Source organism: Miniopterus natalensis, chromosome X (genome assembly GCF_054644295.1).
Source record: "Miniopterus natalensis isolate mMinNat1 chromosome X, mMinNat1.hap1, whole genome shotgun sequence".
Taxonomy (NCBI): domain Eukaryota; kingdom Metazoa; phylum Chordata; class Mammalia; order Chiroptera; family Miniopteridae; genus Miniopterus; species Miniopterus natalensis.
Window position 1 is genome coordinate 60,225,274 of NC_142103.1, and position 25,281 is coordinate 60,250,554.

The 25,281-nt window shown below is 37.6% G+C and overlaps 1 protein-coding gene and 1 pseudogene across 2 annotated transcripts in view; one reads left to right on the forward strand and one right to left on the reverse strand.

Annotated features, from left to right (window-relative positions):
- The window catches only part of OPHN1 (oligophrenin 1), a 507,400-nt gene that overhangs the window by 10,402 nt on the left and 471,717 nt on the right, over positions 1-25,281 (forward strand). The gene's annotated exons all lie outside the window — the stretch shown is intronic.
- Positions 23,365-24,361, reverse strand: LOC107530207 (MIT domain-containing protein 1-like; annotated as a pseudogene).

Below are 25,281 nucleotides of genomic sequence, written 5' to 3' on the forward strand. Positions count from 1 at the left end.
CTCCTCCAGCTGAACTTGAGGCAGAGTTATAAACTGCTTGGATGAGTGCTGAAGGACTGTCCCAATATGCACACAGAGCCCCTCAGCAAAAGAAGAGAGACTTAAAGGTTCAAGACATTTAATGAGATCTCTGAACACTTACTAGCTGGCCACTAAGCTAACCAAGCAGGGACTTCAGTGGCCACATACTATAGGGAATACAGATATTACAGAACTAGTCCAGGAAAGATACTAAACAAACAAACAACAGCAACAACGACAAAAACAACAATAACAATAAAGCCTGGGGGTCAGAATCTGACTTTCAGAAATACTACATTATATTGTCTAAAATGTCCAGTTTTCAACAAAAGATGATCAGACATGCAAAGAAACAGAAAAGTATTGTCCTTACACAGGAAAAAAAGCAGTCAGCGTAAACTGTCCTGATGGTGCCTAAATTTGGGGATTTAGACAAAAATTTAAATCAGATAATATAAATATATTCAGTGACATAAAGGAAACCATTGCTGAAGATTTAAAGGAAAGCATGGGAACAGTGTCTCACCAAAGACCCAATATAAGGACATAAGAATTATTGAAAAGCATCAGATAGAAATTCTGTAGTTGAAAGTAAAATAACTGACATAAAACATTCACTAGAGGCTCTACAATAAATTTGAACTGGAATAAAAAAGAACCATAGAACTTGAAGATAAGTGAATTGAGATTATCTAGTCTGAGCCAAAGAAAGAAAAAAATGAACATAAATGAACAGAGTCCCAGAAACTGTGGGACACCATCCAGTGAATTAATGTACGTATAATGGGGGTCCCAGAAGAAGGATACAGGAAGGAGCAGAAAGAATATTTGAAGGCATAATAGCAAAAAAGCTCTTATATTTGATGAACAACACTAATCTCCAGATCCAAGAAGCTCAACAAACTCCAAATTGGATAAACTTAAGAAGATCTATACCTAAGTACATTATAGTCAAACTGATGAAAACCAAAGACAAAGAGAGAATCTTGAAAGAGCAAGAGGAAAATGACTCATTGGGTAAATGGGATCCTCAATAAGATCAAGAGCTGACTTCTCATCCTTAATCATGGAGACCAGAAGGCAGTGGGTTTATATATTCAAAGTGCTGGAAGGAGACTGCCAACCAAGAATTCTGTTCATTAAAACTATCATTCAAAACTAAGGGAGAAATTAATACATCCTTAGAGAATTAAAACAAAAACAGAATTTATCACTAGCAGACCTGCCTTACAAGAAATACCAATGGGAGTCCTTCAGAAGGAAATGAAAGGATGATGGATAATAACTAAAATCTGCACAAAATATTAGGAGCACCAGTAAATATAACTACATAGGTAGGCATAAAAGACATTATAACTCTTTTTTTAGTTATTCCTTTCTTTCCTGATTTAAATGACAGCTGCATAATGCTGTAGTTATAAAACTGTTGATAAGCTTATGACATATAAAGATGCAAAATGTACGAAAAGATAGTATAAAGGAGGGGAGAGAAACAAGTATATTGGAGCAGCATTTATGTAAGCTATCTAAATTAATTTCAGTTAATCTGAACTAGATTGTTTTAAGTTAAGATGGTAATTGTTATCTCGAGATCAGCCACTAAGAAAATAACTAAAATATATAGTAAAAGAAACAACAAGGGTTTTAAAATAGTACCTTAGGCAAATTTATTTAACAGGAAAGAAGATTGTAATGGAGGAATATAAAAAAAAAAAAAGACATAAAGAAAACTAAGTAAATGGCAGACATAAATCTTGCCTTATCAGTAATTATATTAAATGTGAATGGAATACACACTGCAATAGAAAGGCAGAGATTAGCAAAATGGATAAATTGATAAAAATGGATAAATAGATTGAAATATATACTGTTTTTAAGAGGCACATTTTGGACTCAAAGACCCAAATAGATTGAAAGTAAAAGAATGGAGAAATATACCAAGCAAATAGTAACAAAGAGAGTTAGGGCTGTATATTAATATCAGACAAAGTAGACATTAAGACAAAGTTTCTATGATATACAAAGAAAAACATTTTATAATGGTGAAACAGTCAATATATCAGGAATGTATAAGATTATAAACATGTACCTAACAACAGAGCCCTGGAATACATGAAGCAAAGTGGAGAAAATTGAAGGGAGGAATAGATAACCTAAAAATAATTGGGGATTTTATTTATTTTAAAATGTTTTTTATTGATTTTTAGAGAGAGAGGAAGGGAGAGATAGAAATACTGATGAGAAAGAAACATCATTGATTGGCTACTTCCTGCATGCCCCCCACTGGGGAATGAGCCTGCAACCCAGGCATGTGTCCTGACCGTAACCTCTTGGTCTCTGGGTCTATACTCAACCACTGAGCCACAGCGACTAGGCAGTAATTGGGGATTTTAATATTCCACTTTCAATAATGGATAGAATAGACAGAGATCAACAAGGAAATAGAAGACTTGAAGAACACTATGAAACAACTAGATCTTTTATATACATCTGTAGGACATTTGACACCAACAGCAGAATACACATTCTTCTCAAGTGCACATGGAACATTATCCAGGATAGACCCTCTGCTAGGACACAAAACATGCCTGAATATATTGATTTATACCAAGTATGTCCTATAGTCACAGTGGAATGAAATTACAAGTCAATGACAGAAGGATAGTTCACAACAGAAAGCGGTTCACAAATACAGGGTGGGGCAAAAGTAGGTTTACAGTTGTTCATGTGGAAAATAATACAATAATTAATAAATAATAATACAAGAACAAACTCTGGCCTGGCTGGGCATGGCTCAGTGGTTGAGAATTGACCTAGGATCCAGGAGATTGGGGGTGGATTCCCAGTTGGGGCACATGTCCAGGTTTCGGGCTTGATCCTCAGTAGGGGGTGTGCAGGAGGCAGCCAATCAATGACTCTCTCCTCATTGATGTTTCTCTCTCTCTCTCTTCCTCTCCCTTCTTCTCTCTGGAATCAATAAAGATATATTTTTTTTTAAAAAAAGAATAAACTCTGTGTTTCACATACTAGTAACTAACTGTAAGCCTACTTTTGCCACATTTTGTATGTGAAAATTAAATATCATACTCCTAAGAAACCAGTGGGTTAAAGAATACATGACAAGAGAAATTAGAAAACACTTTGTAATGAATGAAAATGAAAACACAGCATGGCAAAACTTATAGGGTGCAGCAAAAGCAGTGCTTAGGGGAACATTTATAGCTTTAAAAACCTGCACTAGAAAAGAAGAAACGTCACAATTCAATAACCTAACCTTCCACATTAAGAAGTTAAAGAAGATCAAACTACTCCCAAAGCAGTAGAAGGAAAGAAATGATAAAGATTAGAGTGGAATTAAATGAAATAAAGGATAGGGAGACCACAGAGAATACTTTTTTTTTAAAGTTGGTTTTTAAAAAGATAACATTGAGAAACCATTAGCTAGACTGACAAAGACAAAAAAGCGAAGATTCAAATTATTATAAATAGGAATGAAAGAGGGGTCACTACTGCCAACATTATAAAAATAAAATAAGAATAAAAGGGAATACTATCACTAATTTTATACCAACAAATTTAGATGAAATGGACAAATTTCTGGGAAGACACAAACTACACAAATTCACTTCACAATAAATGGAAAATCTGTATAGACCTATAACAAATAAAAGCATTGAAATAGTAATCAAAATACTATCTTCAAAGAAAAGCCCAGGCCTAGAGGGCTTCACTGGTGAATTCTTCCAAACTTTTTTTAAAAAAATTAATACACATACTTAACAAACTTCCAAAAATTAGAAGAGAACACTTTTTTTTTAAACCCTCACTAGAGGATATTTTTCCATTGCTTTTCAGAGAGAGTGGAAGAGGAGTGAGAGAGACATCAATATGATAGAGACACATTGATGTGAGAGAGACACATGGATTATTGGTTGCCTCCTGCATGCACCCCAACCAGGGCTGGGGATTGATCCTGCAACTGAGGTACATGCCCTTGGCTGGAATCGAACCTGGGACCCTTCAGTCCGTGGGATGATGCTCTAACCACTGAGCCAAACTGGCTAGGGCAGAAGAGAACACTTCTTAACACATTCTCTGAGGTGAGTAGTATTCTGATACCAAAACCAAAGACATCACAAGAAAAGAAAACTATAGACCAAATTCCCTGAAGAGGATAGGTGCAAAAATCCTCAACAAAATGCTAGCAAACCAACATATAACAGGTACAGCAACATATAAAAAAGATTATACACCATAACTAAGTAGAATTCATTCCAGGAATGCAAAGTTAGTTTAACATCTGAAAATTAATCCATGTAATAATGTAATAAAACAAATAATTAGAATAAGGGAAAACCCATATTGTTATAATAGATGTAGACATTTAAAAATGTCTACTACCTTATTCTTGCTAAAAACACTAAACAAATTAGGTATATTATGTTTGTGCTTGTGTAGGGCTAGGGGAAAGAGTTGGGGTGTGTTGTGACTGCTAATGGGTAAAGGATTTCCTTTGGGGATTGTGAAATTTTCTAAAATTAGATTGTGATGATAGTTGCAGAACTGTGAGTATACTAAAACTCAATTGTATACTTAGTGAGTGAATTTTATGGTATGTAAGTTTTCTCTCAAAGCCATTTTTTTTTTTTAAAGATTGTGTTTAGAGACACAGAGATGCTTGGCTTATATACCTATACCTTCCTTCTGGATCTTCCTTACAGAACAATAGATCTGGAGGGTTGTTTAGAAAGTTTCACATACACTCTGTTGTGTTTATATCCAGGGAAAAGGAAGCCAAGGGAGAGAACTGACTCTTCCAGGGACTTAGAGCTAGAGCCTGGATTGGGAGTAGAATCAGATTTCTTGCTTTTCCATTCCAAGGCTCTTACTGCACTGTGCTCTAAAGCAGGTACCTTACATTAAAACTGTCCAGCCCTGGCTCAGCTGCTCAGTTGGTTGGAGTGTCATCCCGTACATCAAATGGTCGTGGGTTCTATTCCCTGTCAGAGCACATACCTAGGTTGTGGGTTTGATCCCTGGCTGGGTATGGGAGGCAACTGATCGATGTTTCTTTCTTACATCAATGTTTTTCTCTCTCCCCCTCTCCCCCTGTTCCCCTCTCTCCCTGTCCTCCTCTCCCCCTCTCTCCCTCTCTCTCTTTCTCACTCTCTCCCTTTCTCTCTCTCTCAAAATCAGTAAAATAATATCCTCGGGTGAGGATTAGAAAAAACAACAGCTGTCTGGATGTTCTTTATTGGGGCTGGGGGTGCTTTTGTTTGAAATGACCCAGTTGGCTGCCAAGAACTATGCTAGTGGAAAGTTCCCTTTTATTCCCTCACCTGCACCATCATGGATGGGATCAGATGCTTTCCCTGTTGAGCAATCTAGTCCCAAATTAATCAGGGTCTGGTTCTATTTTCTTTCCTTTGTCATAGAACAACGACAATACATCTTGGTGGTGTGACAACTGTCCTCTTTGTCTTCTGCTCCAAGAGCCTACACCAACTGGTTGGGCAGTTCCCCTTTTCTCTGCTCATCTGTTGACTTCTTACGGCAAATGCAGCTGCTTTTCCATGTAGCGATAGTGAATATTGGGAAATGTGTGGCATTACTAAAGAGTGACAAAACCCCCCTCCCAATATTATTTTTATTCTAAGGCAGCATGAAATTTCTTACAAGTGGCAAGCAGTCAGCCCAGCACTATAGTACCATATTAGGAATTTCAAGGCAGTTCTTTGCAAAAGGGTTTCATTAAGGACTTTCCAGAAGCAGGAGGTCCACATTTCAGCTTCCAACTCTCTTTCCAGAGCCTGGCTGTTGTGGAAAAACCTCTCCCTGTGATTGGAAAACTTTGTATTATGTATGTGGTGGTTGACAGCTGGAGACTAATGCTGAATTCATCCATACTGAATTTATTAGGTGGGCGGAGGACGGTGGGTAAAAAACCATCGAGGAGTTTTATAGCTGTCCCTTACAGCTTTTGTTTAGAGTAGCAAAAATAAAACTGAAAAGAGAGTTGTAAAGAGAATGTCCCTGCCACCATCATCACCATGCTGAATTTTCTTGCTCTTAACATGGGGAATATTGATATATCTCCATATTTGGTTTATGAAGAGAGATTTGTCTTCTAGAATCCAGGGCTCATGTTTCAGGGTTTATGGGAATGATGATTTTGTTGTGGTACCAAATGGGAAAGCAAGGGATAACAGTGTGCTGATTGGGTAACAGCCCAACCAGGGATTGTATGGCTGCACTAGCAGAATGGAAGGGGAGGGAAAGCTGAGGATTCTTGGCATTTTGTTTGCTTTTTCCTTTGTGAAAAGCAGATGCTGTCTTGACTAATGGGCAACATCTTGTTGGAAATGGACTCATAGAGTTCTAAGGGGCCTTACGAGAACATTTCATTTTACTCTTTCATATTTCAAATGAGGAAACAAACCTCAGTGTATCACCCTTGTCCAAGGTCACAGAGCCAGTTAATCACAGTGTGTACTGGAACCAAATAATCAGTTCCACTCCAGGGCTCCCCACAGTGTCACTGTGCCTCACAAAAATAGTCTCTACCCTTCACCAACATCTTTTTGTTGAGACTGTGATTTTTTTTTTCAAGGATCACTTTCAGCTTGTGAAAGAAAAGAATTTTCTCTTTGCTTCTGCTTGCCAAGAATGCACCTCCAGTGTTGGCCTGAAAGAGCCAAGCATTTCACAGACCTGCAGGAATGGAGTAGGGGAAGGCTGAGGGAGTCTGAATTTACTGCTGTACTTTTTCTGGTTGGCACTTGCCCAGTAGAAGCTTGATGAAATAGAAGATTAAGAGAGAGAGCCCTTCTATAATAGACCCCTCCCTCAGATACATGGAATTTAGAGAATCCAATTATGAATGAGGAAGAAACAATTCTAATACAAATTGGGTTGGGCTTATGGTAATGTTTGTGCTGTGGAAGGGTGGATCTGTGAATGTGACCTCACTCAGGCTGACTGATTACCTACCTGGATGTGGATATAAATATAGATATGGGCATGAACTAACATTTGCAAAGCACTTTATGGTATACAAGGCACTTTCACATATTTTATATAACTCAATCTAGGAAGTTATCATCTCCATTTTATAGATGAGGAAACTAAGGCTTAGGGCACTAACTACTTTCGAACTGCTAGTCAGTAGTAGAGCTAAGACTTAGATTTTCTGAGTATTCTTTCACTGTTCCACATTGCTTTTATTCCCTATAATGACGGAAGAGAATATAAGAGCTGTTCAGAGGAACAGGTAGTTCAGAAAGTAGAGGTATGAAGAAGAGACTTGGGGACTCTGTAGAGAAGCAGCTACCAGTGCACAGGTCCACAGGAAGCGGCCATTAGGAAAAATTTGGAAGCTGGCAAACAGCAGTAGAGAAGTGGGTAGCTGACAGGGCTAATAGACCAGAGCTTGTGGTAGGTAGAGTTTCTTGTGTCATCAACCAGACTGTGTGCCATTCTGTAAAGGCTGCTGTGGAGAAGACAGTCCAGTCCAAGGTAAAGGTCTTTAAAGGAGAGTTCTCTGAAGCCAGTTGAGGTGGTTAAAAAATATTGGGGAAGCCTCATATTGGTGATGGGGAAGGGGGTGACCCTGAGCCTTTTTCATTACATCTTTAGGATGGAAAATAAACTGAAACACTGTAAATTAGTTAATAAAGAGGAAAAATAAGGGTATATTTTAATAGGCCACTTGTTTTTCTATTCTAGAAGTTTCATAGGTGATGCAGACATTATTTAGTTCAAGTTATCTGTGAACAGTGAGTTTGGGGGCCAATACACATCTTTTTTGAAACCAGTTTCATCCTTAGATAGACATGTGTGTTCACATTGATGCCATACATAATAACACTTCATAAAAATAATGAGAATATAATATCTTTCTTAGTATTATTCAGTTCACCGAACAGTTTGACCTATTATCTCATTTTGATCTTTACAACAACCCTAGGAGCTAATCAGCCAGGGTATTATTAGTGTTCCTCATACACAGTTGAAGTAACTAAGGGCAGAAAATGGTCTCAGTTTTACAGACAAGGAAATTGAAATTTAGAGAAGTTAAATGATTTGCTCAAAGTTACTCAGCTAGTGTGTGGACAATTGGGGTCCAAACCTAGATCTGGCTCCTAAGGGCTCCAAATTTTCTACTGTATTCTGATGTATTTTCTGTAGGAAGGGGTCAGTGATTATGCCTTGCAGGGTGAGTTTAGGATGTCTGTGTCTCTGGGCTTTCATTTATGACCCCTGGCCATGTTAGTTACCTGATTACTCCTGATGTCTGTCCCAGCTGTGGCCTGGCTTTGTACTCAGCACTGTCCTGCTTCTTGAGCTTGTCCTCCCAACACCATCTCTGTATGTAGCTCACTCTCTGTAAAACTCTATCATTCACTTTCCTCAATGTTGCCCGTTGATAGCTGCCACTTCCTTTTCCCTCCAGGATCCCAGGAAGCTCTCTTAGACACCTTGATTTACTGTGCTTTGTTTTTATGCCTAGCCCCCTGTTCCTGCTCTGATGAGTCACTTGCCACCCTCCAAATTGTGATTGAAAGTCTTTTGGACACTCTCATGCCACATGTTAGGTAGCCCCCATTCAAAAGAGCTCATGAATACAGATATGTGTTGGTGATATTTAGGACCAATCCTTTGCCTTTCTCTTACCCCTGTGCCTTTTTTCAGTTTCTGCTCCACAAGCAATATGGGGATAATTTGTCAGGTTTCTTGGGCAGAGCCCATTATACAGATTTCCCTTGCAGTAGGCCATTTTGCTCTAACTCATGTCTGGCATTATTACCACAGCTGTTGCTGTTCTTTCATCAGGTCAGACAAGTCCAGCAGGATCTGGCTGATTGATTCATTGAACTGGCCACTGGGCAAAGGAGGCACTTGCTTGGCAAGTCTACTCTCCATGGAGAAATTTTTTTTTTGTTGTTAGCCATTTCACCCTCAAGGAGTTAGTAGCCTCTTTTAGGACTGGCTTTCCCAAAGTGTGGCCCCCTAGGAGCATCTGGGTGTTCTGAAGGCTACTGACCACTTGTGACTTTGATGTTTCTTGTGGGATACTCTGAGTTTCTGCATCAGGCAGCAGTTAATAACATGATGCTTAATAAAAAACATGTGTTTTCCATTGGAATATCAGAGCAGGTAGCTCTCCATGGGACCAGCTAAGATTTTTCTTTTCCTTTTTTTTCCCAGCTTTAATATAAATTTTATCTATCTATTTATTTATTTATTATTATTTTTAAATTTATCTTTATCGTTGAAAGTATTACAGGTGTCCCCCTTTTTTCCACCACTGATCCCCTACACCCCACCCCCACCCCACCCCCAGGCCTTCCCCATACCAATGTCTGTGACCGTAGGTTATGCATATGAGCATATAAATTCTTTGATTAAACTCTCCCGATCCACTCATCCACCTCCGACTTCCCTCTGAGATCCCTCAGTCTATTCTATGCTTCTACGTCTCTGGATCTATTTTGTTCATCGGTTTATTTTGTTTATTATATTCTATATATGAGTGAGATCATGAGATACTTCTCTTCCTCTGACTAGCTTTTTTCGCTTAGCATGATACTCTCGAGTTCCATCCATGCTGTCTCAAAGGTTAAGAGATCCTTCATTTTTACAGCTGCATAGTATTCCATGGTGTAAATGTGCCTCAGCTTTTTTATCCACTCATCCACTGATGGGCACTTGGGCTGTTTCCAGGTCTTAGCTATTGTAAATAACGCTGCTATGAACATAGAGGTGCATAAGTTCTTTCTGATTGGTGTTTCGGGTTTCTTAGGATATAGTCCTAGAAGTGGGATCACTGGATCAAATGGCAGTTAAATTTTTAATTTATTGAGGACACTCCATACTTTTTTCCACAGTAGCTGCACCAGTCTCCATTCCCACCAGCAGTGAACTAGGGGTCTTTTTAATCCAAATCCTCACTAGCACTTGTCATTTGTTGATTTGTTGATGGTAGACATTCTGGCAGGTGTGAGGTGGTATCTCACAGTTGTTTTAATTTGCATGTCTCCGAAGATTAGTGACATGTAGCTTTTTTTCATGTTTCCTCTGTATGGCCTCTTTGGAGAAGTGTATATTTAGGTCCTTTGCCCATTTTTTAATTGGATTGTTTGTCTTCCTTATGTTAAGTTGTATGACTTCCTTATATATTTTGGATATTAACCTGTTATCAGATGTGTCATTTGCAAATATGTTCTCCCATACAGTGGGCTCCCATTTCATTTTGTTGATGGTTTCTTTTGCTGTGCAGAAGCTTTTTTATTTTGATGTAGTCCCATTTGTTTATTTTCTCCTTTGTTTCTCTTGCTCTTGAAAATGTGTTGGCAAACATACTGCTATGAGAGATGTCTGAAATTTTGCTGCCTGTGTTTTCTTCTAGGATTTTTATGGTTTCATGACTTACATTTAAGTCTTTTATTTATTTTGAGTTTATTTTTGTGTATGGTGTAAGTTGGTTGTCTAGTTTCATTTTTTTACATGTACCGGTTCAATTTTCCTAACACAATTTATTGAAGAGATGGTCTTTACTCCTTTGTACGTTCTTGCCTCCTCTGTCAAATATTGAACCTAATGGCTTGGGTCAATTTCTGGGTTCTCTGTACTGTTCCACTGATCTATATGTCTGTTCTTGTGCCAGTACCAAGCTGTTTTGATACAGTGGCTTTGTAGTATAACTTGATATCTGGTATTGTGATTCCCAACTTTGTTCTTCTTTCTCAAGATTGCCATGGGTATTCGGGGTCTTTTTTGTTTCCATATGAATTTTCGAAGTGTTGGTTGTAGATCTGAAATATGCAATTGGTATTTTAATAGGGATTGCATTGAATTTATAGATTGCTTTGGGTAGTATGGACATTTTTATGATGTTAATTATTCCAATCCACGAACAGGGTATATTCTTCCACTTGATTATATCTTTCTCTGTCTCTTTTTGCAACGTCCTGTAGTTTTCTGAGTACAAGTCTTTTACCTCCTTGGTTATGTTTATTCCTATGGAGCTTAATTTTTTGTTGCAATGTAAATGGGATTTTTTTTTTTTAGTTTCTCTTTCTAAGAGTACATTATTCATATATAAAAATGCCATCAATTTCAGGGTGTTAATTTTGTATCCTGATACCTTGCCAAATTCATTTATTAAATCTAGTAGTTTTTTGGTGGAGTCTTTAGGGTTTCCTATGTACAATATCATGTCATCTGCAAATAATGACAGTTTTGTTTCCTCCTTTCCAATTTGGATGCTTTTTATGTTTTCTCATTGTCTGAGCTCTGTGGCTAGGACTTCTAGTACTATGTTAAATAACAGTGGTGAAAGTAGACATCCCTGTCTTGTTCCTGTACTTAGGGGAAACACTTTTAGTTTTTGCCCATTGAGTATGATGTTGGCTGTAGGTTTGTCATATATGGCCTTTATTATATTGAGGTATGATGCCTTTATTTCCACTTTGCTGAGAGTTTTTTTTATCAACAATGGGTGTTGGATTTTATCAAATGCTTTTTCTGTATCTATGGATGTGATCATGTGATATTTGTCCTTCAGTTTGTTTATGTGATGTATATAACATTTATTGATTTGCAAATATACCAGCCTTGCATCCCTGGAATAAGTCCCAGTTGGTAATGGTGTATGATCTTTTTAATATATTGCTGGATCTCAATTGCTAATATTTTGTTGAAGATTTTAGCATCTATGTTCATCAGGGATATTGACCTATAATTTTGTTTCTTTGTAGTGTCTTTATCTGGTTTTGGAATTAGGCTAATGCTGACCTTGTGAAAAGAGTTTGGAAGTATTCCTTCCTCTTGGATGTTTTGGAATAGTTTGAGGAAGATAGGTGTTAGTTCTTCTTTGAATGTTTGGTAAAAGTCCCCTATGATGCCATCCTGGCCAGGGCTTTTGTGTGCTAGGAGTTTTTTTAATTGCTGCCTCAACTTCATCAGCAGTTATCAGCCTATTCAGGTTTTCTGACTCTTCCTGCTTGAGTTTTGGAAGGTTGTATTTTTCTAGGAATTTGTCTATTTCATCCAGGTTGTCCAGCTTGGTAGCGCATAGTTATCGTAATATTTTCTTACAATCCTTTGTATTTCTGTTGGGTCAGTTGTTACATCACCTCTTTCATTTCTGATTTTGTTTATTTGGGTCCTCTCTCTTTGTTTCTTGATGAGTCTGGCTAAAAGTTCATCAGTCTTGTTTATTTTTCAAAGAACCAGCTCATTGATCTTTTGTATTTTTTTTAGTCTCTATGTCATTTATTTCTGCTCTGATCTTTATTATTTCCCTCCTTCTACATATTCTGGGCTTGTCTTGTTGTTTTCCAAGTCTTTAAGTTGTAGGGTTAGAGAGTCTATTAGAAGTTTTTCTTGTTTTTTGAGGTAGGCCTGTGGTGCTATGAACTTCCCTCTCAAGACTGCTTTCATTGTGTCCCATAGATTTGGGGTTGTTGTGTTTTCATCATTTGTTTCCAGGAATATTTTGGTTTCTTTTTTGATCTCTTTGGTAACCCATTCATTGTTTAATACCATGCTACTTAGCCTCCATCTGTTTGAATGTTTATTAGTGTTTTTATTGTAGTTGAATTCTAATTTCATGTCGTATGGGCCAAGAAGGTGCTTGATATGATTTCAATCTTCTTGAACTTGTAGAGACTGGTTTTGTGCCCTAAAATTTGGTTTATCTTTGAGAATGTCCCATGTGCACTTGAGAAGAATGTATATTCTGCACCTTTGGGGTGGAATGTTCTGTAAATGTCCACTATATCCATCTGATCTAGTGTGTCATTTAGAGTCACTGTTTCATTGCTGATTTTTTTGTCTGGAAGACCTATCCAGTGAAATCAATGGGGTGTTAAAGTCCTTTAGTATGACTGTATTGCTGTTGATCTCTCCCTTGAAGTCCTCTAGAAGTTTTTAAATAAATTTAGGTGCTCCTATATTGGGTGAATGTATTTTTATCTGGGTCATATCCTCTTGTTGGATTGATCCCTTTAGTATTATGTAGTTACCTTTCTTGTCTCTTGTTATGGTCTTCATTTTGAAGTCTATTTTTTCAGATATGAGTATTGCTACCCCAGCTTTTTTCTTATTTCCATTTGCATGGAAATTTTTTTTCCATCCCTTCACTCTCATTCTGTGTCAATCTTTTGTTCTGAGGTGGGTCTCTTGAAGACAGCATATATTTGGGTCATGTTTCCTTATCCACTTAGCTATGTCTTTTGATTGGAGTATTTAATCCATTTACATTTCAGGTTATTATTGATAAGTACTTACCTATTGCCATTTTAATTCTTTATTCCTATCTTTCTCTCTCTATTTCTACTTCTAATTACAGCAGTCTCTTTAATATTTGCTGCAGTGCTGGTTTGGTGGTGATAAACCTTTTTAGTCTTTTTTTATCTGGGAAGATCTTTATTTCATCATCAATTTTGAATGATAGCCTTGCTGGATAGAGTAGTCTTGGTTTCAGATCCTTGTTTTGCAGTATTTTGAATACTTCATGTCATTCCCTTCTGCCTGTAGAGTTTCTGATGAGAAGTCAGCTGACAACCTTATGGGAGCTTCATTGTAGGCAACAGATTGCTTTTCTCTTGCCTTTAAGATTGTGTCTTTGTCTTGAAATTTTGGCATTTTAATTATAATGTGTCAGGGTGTGGGCCTCTTTGGATTCTTCTTGCTTGGGACCCTCTTTGTCTCCTGAAGCTGTGTGACTTTTTCCTTCACCAGATTAGGGAAGTTTTCTGCCATTATTTTTCAAACAGGTTCTCTAACCCTTGGTTACTTTCAACCTCTTCTGGCAATCATAGATGCATATATTGTTTTGTTTTCTGTTGTTCCTCAGCCCCCTTAGACTGTCTTCCTGTTTTTAAATGGTTTTTTCTTTTTGGTCTCTGAATGAGTGATTTTTTTCTACCCTGTCTTCTAATTTGTTGATCTGATCCCCAGCTTCCTCTAATCTGCTGTTTATTTCTTCCAATATGTCTTTTATTTCTGCTGTGTCATTCTTAATTTCTTTCATAGTTTCCATTTCTTTTCTCATCATCCTTACAATTAGTATTCTGAACTCTATATCTGTTGGATTGCTTATTTCCATTTCATTTAGCTCTTCATCTGGTGACTTCTCTTGTTCTTTTATTTGGGGTGTGTGTTTTTGTGTCTCCATTTTGGCCATCTATTTGCACTTGTTTCTATGTATTAGGTAAATGTGCTAGGACTCTCAGTCTTTTGGAAGGTCTGTGGTGCAGGCAAATGTCCGACGCTATTTGTGACCGGCCTTGAGTACCGTTTTGACCTATCAGCAGCCCATGGCTTGAAGTCCCCTCCTTTGGGACTGGGTGAGCTTGGACTGGACCAAGATGCACACCGGAGTCTGCTTTTCCAAGGCGCAGGTCCAGAAGTAGATCAGGGAAAGACTCAAAGCACTCTGAGTTCGGCCTCTGCCTGCAGGCCTTTTAATATGATTCTCTTAATGTGCCTCAGGGTGTAGAAACTCCACAGGGTGGGATGGCTGATTGTTATTCAGTCTCTTAATTAGCTTCAGGCTGTAGCAAGTCTCTGGGGTAGGTTGAGAGGTTTTCCAGCAGGGTGGGGCAATTGCTTTCCCCCCAGGCAAAAGCTGTTTGGAAGGTAAATGAATGCCTGTGAAAGATGTCCTCTGCTATATGGGGGAATGACTTGGCACAGGAATCTAGGTGGGTGTCCTCTGAGCTCTATCTCTAGAGCCCACAACCCTGGATTCTCCTCACACAGCTCTAGTCCACTCTTTCCTCCCTCTGCTAGAGCCCAAGGTGAGTGACTGCACATGAAACTTTGTGTGTTGGCTCTTTAAGAGGGTGCTGGCCTTTCCAGCTGTCTCTCCTTGGCATACAGAAACCTCATTGCTTTTCACAGTCAGATGTTATGTGCGCAACTTTCTCAGTTCTGGTGCTCTTGGCTGGGAAGCCGAGCCTGGGATTTAGATCCCAGAGTCCTCAGTGGGAATCCCCCACATCTGAGATATCCCTCAGCACCTTCAGCTGCTGCCTGTGGGTGCCCAGTCATCCCTCTCATGCCTCCACACTTCCTACCAGTCTCTAAGTCATCTCCACTTTTTGTCTTTGGTTATGAGGGTGTTCTCCAGCCAGCCTTCAGTTGCTGTTGATTATTCAGGATTGCTTCTCTATATTTTAGTTGTAATTCCTGTTTGGTCCCAGGAGAGTGTCAGTGTAGCTTCCACTCATTCTGCTGCCATCTTTAATCTCTATGATTTTTATTTTCTAATGGTGACAAGTAGAGGTAAGGAGAATAGGTACTGACAGGCATTGTTTACCTTGAAGTGTTTTGTAACCTCTAACTTTGAAAATAACTGATTAAGGAAACTTTTTAGCTTTGAACCTTTGTTCTTTGCTCCTCTCAGGAGTCCTGGGCAGAAGAGAGAAGGGATGAGGGGTGTAACTTGATTTCTCAAAGAGATCTTTTTGCTCTATTTGCAGTAGAGCAAGGGTCAGCATCCTATGGCCAATGGACCAAATCCTTTCCACCACCTGTTTTCGTAAATAATGTCTGTTGTTGTAAATAACATTTTATCTGCACATAACCATGCCCCCTTGTTTACATATTGTCTACGGCTGCATTTTGTGCTAAAATGACAGAGTTGAGTAATTGTGACAGACAGAACAGCCCTCAAAGACTAAAATAGGCTCTGCAACAGTAATTGTTTATTGTTGAATTGGGCATGACACTAGGTTTCTTGAGTGTTCCTTGGACCTTCTTGTTTTTGTTTAGCCTACTTCCTCATACCTAATGAAGACTTAGAATCCATATGGTGTTAATCAGTGTTTTCCTGTTTGAGTGGGCACTGTCTTCATTATCATTGATATATCTCTATTGTCTAGGACAGGGCCTCACACAGTCCTGGCTCTGTCCTCAGGAAGCTGTCATCCAGGGGTTCTGCTTTCCCCAATGACCAGTCTGAAACACATTATTCTTCTAGTGCAAGTATTTCTCTCTTTTTGATTGTCTTTTGGCATATGGTCACGAACGCAATTCCTCTTTCTCAGTATAGACAGTCATTGGGATATTTTACAAAGCCCCTGAATAGTTTATATGCATTTGCTGGTTTTGAAATTTGAATTGGTATGGTACAACTAAGTAATACATATGTAATCTATGGCTCTGCTAGAAGGGAAACCCATGATTTCTGATCTATTATTTGTCATAAGATAACAGGAGTCTTTATCTTTCCTTGACAGATTTTGGAAATTAAAGGGGGCAGTCAGCAGTTCCCTTTATAGTTAACAGTGATGTAATATACCAAGTAGTGAAGGCAATGGAATAGGAACCACAAAGTCACAGCAGGGCATGTTGGCTAGTCATGCTTTTTCCAACTTGTCAGATAATATTTCACTGAGGTCTAAAGAAATGAGATATTATGAACAGGAGTCCCTCTCAGCCTCCCTGGTTCTTATTTATTCCTTGTGATTGATTGCTGTGATTCTGGTATTTTATAGGATTATTTTGGTATGATTTAACAGGAATTTTAAAGGTGTGGCAGTTGCTAGATGTTATTTTTGGTATCTTTACTAAAATGGAACAATCTGGCCTCTAAAACCCAGTTTTAGGGAATAACCACAGGTTCCCCTGTGTAAATAGGGCAAAGAAAATTAGAATTATAGTGTTAGGAGTCTGGGAGGTCATGGAGTCAACTACTCTGTTTTCCAGCCATCTAAATTAGCCAGTATACTTGAGAGTGAGAAAAGGAAATGAAATTAGATTGCTGCCCTGGGGAATGGTTCCCATGATTAACTTCTGTCTTATTGGGAGCACTAGAAACTAGTTTGTCAGGGAAATACAACTTTTGGACCTCAGAGCTTTAACTGAGTCTTCTATTTTTTCAAAATCTTGCCTAAAAGGCACTTAGGATGAAAGTAGTTTAAAATATAGTCATGATTGAAGTTATGTTACTAAGGTTAGGTTTCAGCATATTCTCTACTTATGAAATCAAGCTCATCAGCAAGGAATGACACAGTGAGCTTAGTACAGTGGCATGATGTTGTGAGAGTGAGCACTGGCATTGGAGGAACACAGACCTGGGTTCAAATTCCACATTTTGCAAGCCACCAGCCTCTTAAAGTCTCAATTTCCTCAACTGTAAGTGGAGACAGTAATACTAACCTTAGTCTTTGAGCGTATTAATGAAGTAACATATTTATAAATTACATCCTCTTAATAAATGTTAGTCTCTGCTAAATATATTTTGAAAAAACATTTATGGCAGTGCTTGTGCCATAAATAAACTTAAAATGTAGTCATTGACAACTTGATCAGAGTTTGGATGTGGAACATTCCTTGAGAATTCAAGAATACATTTTGCAAAGAGAAGAACAAAGGAATGTGAGTCATATTGCTTTCTGGCGTACAGCCTTGCAGACACTCCAATGAGAGTAAAATAGGGCCTGATCAGAAAGCCTTCTGGGATAACATATAAAAGAAAGTTCCCTCACAAAGAAGGTATCAGTGTGCCTGTCCTTGGTATCCTTGAGTATGAAGTTATATCTTCTCTGTGGCTCTACTGGCACTAAGAACAGGAACATTCTTTATGTTTGGCCAAAGGGCCTAACATAGTGCCTGGCCCTCAGTATTCTCTAAGTACTGTATTTTATTTGAATGAATAATTCGATCCTATTTTACAGCAGATAAATTGAGACACAGAACAGGTAAATGGTTTTATCCAAGGATTAACACAGAAACTGTAGGCTTATCTATAATGAAACCTAGTCTCCTGTATTGTTTTCTTTCTTTCTTTTTTAAAAAGAAAGAAAAGTCAAGGCTCTTCATTCATCTGTAGTTAAAAAATAAATTATGATGAGCAAGTTTTCCTAATTTAAAGGAAAAAATATGAACATCAATCTGTAATTTTTATTCACTTGTTCTAAACACTGTATAATATAGCACAATTAAAATGAAGTATCTTATGTGGCTAAAATATTCAAATATTTTGTTTCATATAAATTTCCTGGACCAAATAATTTTAGTCCTTGAAATTTGGTTGTTTTCAATAGTATGGCATACACATTTTATCCCTTCTAAAAAATGTTTTTCCATAGCCAGAAAGTTAGATAAGTTATTGCATTATAATTAAAATGGAAAGTGAGTTTAATATACATTTATAAAAATCATAAGTCTTACTTCCTTAAGAGTATTTAAATAATGGTTATTCTGGCTTCTTTCCAGTACAAACTTGCGAAGTCTGATTTGACAAATCATTGAATAATATATCAGGAAGAATTCAATTATACCATTCCTTTTAACAAAGAAAAAGTCTCAAATTTTGAAATTACATATGCTTTAGGACTCATAAAAACGATTAAATGACTATTTATTCTTTAATATTCTTTTAGAGCTTGACAGATTTTTTCAATTTCTGAATTGAGTCATGTCCATAACTTAGATAGCCTCAATATTCCCATCCCTTTTCTCCTGTCCTTCTGAGATGTGAGGGTAGCAATCCTTTGGGAAAATCCAAGATTTTCTTAAATATAAATGTTTAGTATCTGCCTTAGATCATTCTCACCTTCCTTACTACTTATCATTGTTCTAACATTCTTTTTTAAAAAATATATCTTTATTGATTTCAGAGAGAGGAAAGGAGAGGGAGAGAGAGATATAGAAACATCAATGATGAGAGAGCCATTGATCGGCTGCCTCCTGCATGCCCCCAGCTGGGGATCGAGCCCGCTACCTGGGCAAGTGCCCTGACCAGGAATTGAACCCTGATCGCCTGGATCCTATGGTGACACTCAACTGCTGAACCACGCCCAGCTGGGCTATTCCAACATTCTTTAACTTGTAAACCAGCTACCAACTGAACTGGGGCAAATCTCTTAACAGTGTTCAGGTCTTACTTAAATGTTTTACTTTTTATACATCAAATTTCTCAAATAATAAGCAGTTGGTTTGAGAACAATGCTTTATTTTTATTTAGGATGCGTGGAAATGCAATTGGGAGGAAACATTTTAGAACACAAGCCTATAAAGTTAGGGACATAGGTAAATGCTGCAAACATCAGTAGTTTATTGTTTGTTTAGTCTAAACACATTCAAAATAGAAACTGGAAGAATACTTTCCACCTGAAACAATTAAACTAGATTCTACTAGCATATAGTGCTTAACACATTATAGAAATAAGCCATTGTCTTCTATACCTACTAAAGCCAAGATGGTAAAGCCAATTTGGTTGTAATAGTGTCTTATGGATAGACTATTACCATAAAAAAATTAAGCAAATAACAGTAATGATAGATGAATATTTTTACTCTGGTTCACTGAAAAGGGGAAAAAATGTTAAAAGTCCACAGTACTGCAGGTGAACAACCACCATGTAAATTTCTCCATGTGATGTTTTAATGATTTATTCATGGTATGTAAAGAGTGAAGCTGAATGGCTTTTTGCTCTAATTTTCTATTATACTTAACATTTGCCATTACTTCTGGTAGCAAACTGGTTTTGAATTATGAAAATTGTTTGCTATTTATTAAACTAGCAAATGATACACATATTTTATTTTCATGTTCTGGGCAATATAAATAAAATTAAATCTGTCCCCTTTTTTCCTTTGAATGAGGTCTTCCATGTTTTAGGAAAAATCTATTGACTATGTTTTGGGGATACAGATATCTAAGAGTTTACATTTTGTGGGCCTTAAGGATGTTTTTTTCTGTTTAAAACACTTTTTACACTTTATGATGTAAAGTAGTTGAAGTTCTTACCAGAAAATTAATTTTGAGTTTTGAAGCCTGTATTCAAACTACTTTAAAATGAGTGGTTTATTGTCAATGTTTTTTTATAACATATTTTTAATTTACTTTTTTATTTATTTCTTCACATTTTGTATATATAAAATTTCCAATACAGGATATTGCCCTGCCACTCATGAAAACTGTTCTGGCACCAAAAGTACTGCCTTTGTTTCTTAACACAAATCCTTTCCTTTCCAGCCCGTTTTCCTCTTGCCTCATGCATATTCTGCAGTATAATGTGGAGAGACTTCCTTCCCTCTTACTAGCTGGTGATTTGCTTCTACCTAAATTAGGAGTGTAGGCTAAAATGCAATGAGAGTGCCATATGGCAATTCAAAGTACAATGTTTTATCTAGGATTTCATAGTTGTTGAAATTACAACAAATAGGGAGGGGCTCTTTTTGTTGTTTCTTCATCAGAGCTGAGGTTGAACAAAAGGACCAGGGTGGTGATGTAGGGAAGAATGGGTGGTCATGGCATGGGTTTTATAGGCAGATGGTGTTGGCTTGGAAGAAAACACAATAACAGTGACTTGCCCAGGGGTTACATGATGGCTAGAACTCAGGTCTATTGATTTCACTGATTGTTTTTTTTTGTGTGTTTTTTTTTTAAATTTGCCACTTAAACATATTTTTCTTTTTTCTTTTTTTAAAATATATCTTTATTGATTTCAGAGAGAGGAAAGGAGAGTGAGAGAGAGAGAAACATCAATGATGAGAGAGTCATTGATCGAGCCCACAACCCGGGCATGTGCCCTGACAGGGAATCGAACCCCAATTGCCTGGATCCCAGGTTGACACTCAACCACTGAGCCACGCCCGGCCGGGCGATTTCACTGATTGTTAACATTGTGCTACTTTTAGCCTTATTCTCTCCCTGAATATTTACATATTATTAATTTTTTTCTGAACCGTTTGAGAGTAATTGCATATATCATGACCTTTTTCCTTGGGTCCTTCAGCATGTATTTCCCAATAACAAGGATATTTATTACATACCCATAGTTTACCTATGAAAATAAGGAAATTTAACACTGATATAATAGTATTACCTAATCTGAAGTCCGTGTTCAGATTTCTCTAATTGTCCTAAAATTATCCTTTACAGCTATTTGTTTTCTGGTCTAGGAACCAGTCTGGGATTATGGATTGTATTTAGTTATCATTGGATCAGTGCTCTTTTTATAATATTGTTTTCCTTAGGCCACTATGTCCTAAAAGTTTAAGCAAAATTTCTTGGACAAAAGATGTACATATAATGAATTAAATGACAGAAATGGAAATGTGCACTCACCTCAGGTTGCTTGCACCCTCTGTGAGACCTTATGTACCACCCAGACCTGATGAAGTTTATATATAGATTACTTATTCTCCAGCAGCTTCTGCTTTCTACAAGTTGGGGATTTGGGCCCCTCCCACTCTTCTGCTGACATCTAGGAAATTCCAGGTGTGCACAAGTTTGATCTCAACTGTAATATAGGAGATAGAGAAGAAAGAAAATAATCTCAGAGAATGTAATGAATGGAATAGAGGGATAGATGATGGACAAGTAAATGTTGTACCTTTATGTAGGACTTTATTATTTCAAAGAAAATAATATGCATCAGTTTTATGATGATGTTTGTATTTCATGCCTATTCTTTGAAACAGGTAGGGCTGTTGTCATTAACCCTGTTGTACAGATAGAGAAGTGAAATGACTTCAGTATAGTTACCCAGTTGTAAAGCTGAGACTTCAATCCAGGTCTTCTCACTCTGTATTCAGTATTTCATTTCTTCCTTTATTACTCTTATATTTGTGTCATACTGGTGAGGTCCTCAGACATGATGGTGGCACTTCTGTTTTATATTTAAGTAATTAGTTAATTAAATTTATTAAGGTAACATTGCTTAATAACATTATATAATTTTCAGGTGTATAAGATTTAAATTCAAAATCTGTATATTCTATTCTGTGGTAACCATCTGAAGTGTAGTTTCCTTCTGTTACCACATATTACACTGTCTTTACCCTCCCTCTACCCTCTTTATTCTCTGGTAACCACTGTTCCATTGTCTGTATCTATGAGTTTGTTTTGTTAGTGTGCTTACTACTTTTTGTGTCATATTCCACACATGAGTGAAGTCATGGCTCTTATCTTTTTCCCTTAGCATAATACTCTCAAGATCCATCAGTGTTGCAAATATTTCATCTTTTTTATTGTAAATATGTACATCTTCTTTATCCAATCATCTATTGAAAGACACTTAGGTTGTTTCCATGCCTTGGCTCTTATAAGTAATACACTTTTAAAAAAAAATTATCTTTGTTGTTGAAAATACACTTTTCTTTTAGAATTTTCATTGAAACTACATGGTACAGCTGTCCTATTTGCCCAAGAACTACCCCATCTATCAAGCAGTATGTACAGTGCCTGACTTCTTAGACCAGAATGCTGCCTCAGTTCAGACTCATTACTGCTCCTTTGTCTTGTTCTCATGAGACTGGGATCGCACATGGGGCATACATAAGGAAGCAGCCAACTGGCACAGCTCTGTGATTCTCTATGGTGGTAGGTCAGTGATAGGGAATTTTCCTTTTTAAAGTTGAACAGCGCAGTTGAACTTTGATTTAGTTGCTGAGCATTGAGCCCACCTCATTGGATTTCTGCAGATTTAAAGCAGATACTGTTTCAACATCAACACCTCCAAAAAGAATACACACCTGCACACATGCACAAAGATTGCTGATCTGTAGGGAAGAGTGATAGTTTAAAAAAAATGATTTTTATATATCAGTTCTAATGAACACTAGAGGAGTGCTCCTACCAGGAGTTTTGTCTCCCTGATTTGAGTTTTTTAGATTTGGTTTTCAGTTTATTTTGTGCCCTTTTTGCCTTTCGTAAAGATCATCTCAGTATTCTCTTCTGCTCAAGTTAAAGGCATTTGACACTGGTTCTGTATCTGAGATCTGAGTATGGTGATATGACAGTTTCTAAGACAAGCTCTTGAAGCCACATATTTCTGAATAAACAATGCCCTACTTGAGTCGGCAGACTTGAAACATTTGGCATCTGTACTCCTTTTCCTATTCAGCACCCAGTGACAGTTGGCAGCTAGGACTGTATCTTAATTCTCTTTGGCATTGTTTTCTTCATCATCTCTCCTTACCCACCTGTGATTTAGTGCTGGCTGTTCAGGCTCCAGTCTTCTAAGACACTATCATTCTTTCTAAGCAGGACATCAAAACACTGACTCTTTACTACAAATACTCTTGTACAATTATAATTCTCCATTAGGAGTTTTTTGGAAACACCCACCTCCCCGATTTTATATGTTAATGTGTGAGTATGTGCCAATATATGCTTTTCTCAGGGATCAAGTCCATAGTGTTCAATCAATTCCCAAATTTTAAAAACTACTGGGCATATGTGGAACCGGTCTTGGCCCTTTTTGTTATGAAAATATGGGGAATAATTTGCAAACCTGATCTTGTAAGCACTCCTCTGAATATCTTATCAGGGCTAATATCTTTTTTTAGTAGAAATGTACAAGCTTATTATTAAATTCACACATTATAGGAATGATCTGTCCAAAGTAAAAAAAAAACCCAATATTCACTTAGTTTTTGTGTGTGCCTGTTATGAAAAATATCTACTGTTGTTTCATGACCTGGTCTTAAATCGAAATCACAATATCCAAGGGATAAATGACTCTGTGGTTTCTTAAAATAATCCAGTCCCCTTCCAATCTTAATCATCCATCCATTGTTGAACCTACTTTCTTGGTCATGTATTGAAGAAGAATATTCTAATTCCAACAGCACTCTAATTCTTGAGTGACTCTTTTGTTTCTTTCAAGCCACTAATTTGCTGCTCTTTCCCACTGCCTCAATCCAGGGAAGTGAGAAGATGAATTGTTTTTACTTTACATGGTCTCTTAATAAGCATCTCACAAAATCAAAGAAAGTTATTCAGCTGATGAGTATGTCTAATATAAGGATCTTCTACCCAAACTTCTATTACTGTTTTATTAAGGTATTCTTGAAAAAGTGACTTGTAGCTGAGTTGTATTCTCCTCTATTTTAATTTGCTTGTGATATTTTGTCTTCTTTTTCTTTTTTTAATATCTTTTTTATTGATTTTAGAGAGAGAGGAAGAGAGAGGGAGAGAGAGAGAAAAAAAAATCTATGTGTGAGAGAAGCATTGATTGGCTGCTTTCTGCACTCCCCCTACCGGGGATGGAGCCTGCAACCAGGAATCAAACTAGCGACCTCTTGGTGCATGGGATGGTGCCCAACAAACTGAGCCGCACTGGCCAGGGCTGTCTTCTTTTTCTTCATCCAAGTATTTATGTTTTCTGCTCTATCCATGTAGCCAGATTTTTTTCCCCTGAGATTACATTTCTTTGTATCATCTTTGGTCCCTTTTAGAACATGCAAGAGCAGGTCAATCCCCTCCTGGTAACACACCAAAGCCTGCTGGTACCTCTAGCTCCACTGCCTACTTTAGCACAGTGGCTACAGCTACACTCTCAGAATCCAGCCCCACCCCAGATTTTGCCATAATTCTGGAAATTCCTCTCCGCCTCAAACACAGCCAGAGTTGGATGGGTCTGCCGCACTTCCAGGGAGTGATCCAGGGCTGACTTCTTTGGTTTTTTGTTGTTGTTGTAGCACTATCTATAACTCTTTCTGGGCTGTTTGAAGAGAACAGATCACAAGGCCTGTCAACATAAGGTATGCAACAGGATTTATTTACACCTGGAGTTTAATGATTTGATTTATACTGACATTTTGTCATCATTTACTTTGTTTTGAGTTAAAACCCAGCTAAGTATTTTCCCCACATCCTGCTGACTTCCTTATTTTGGTTCATGGTATCCCCAGGCTGCCAGTTGGCCAGACTTAAAACCTCAAAGACAGCTTTTCTACCCCTTTCTCTCCCCCTCCCTCTCTCTCTCTTTCTCCCTCTCTCCCTTTCTCCCTTTCTTTCCTTTCTTCTCCCATGACCCTCACATCCAATAAAAGCCCAAGTCTGGTAGGCTAACCTCCAGCAGTGTCTTTTGCATTTATCTCCACCTTTCTCTTGCCCTCCCCCCTGCTGCATTTCAAATCCTTGTTACTTTTTTTTGACTTCAAATAATTTTAAAAATTTTCAATTACAGTTGACATACAATATTATATTTGTTTCAGGTATACAACCCAGTGATTAGACATTATATAACTTACTAAATGATCACCCCCTTGTTACTTTTTGCCCAAGCAAAACTGGTCTCCTGGTGTTGATCTCTTATTTCTTTAGTTCATCCTGTTCCAAATCCAGATAAACTGTTCCAAACCAAAGAACCTGTCATGCCATTTCCTATTCAGAGAGATTAAGTGGCTGCTCATACTGTGAACTTATTAAAAAAAAATGAGTGTTCAGACTGAACTTCAAGGTTTTTCAGATTATGTACCCAGTTCTTTGTTCTAGCCTAATTTCCT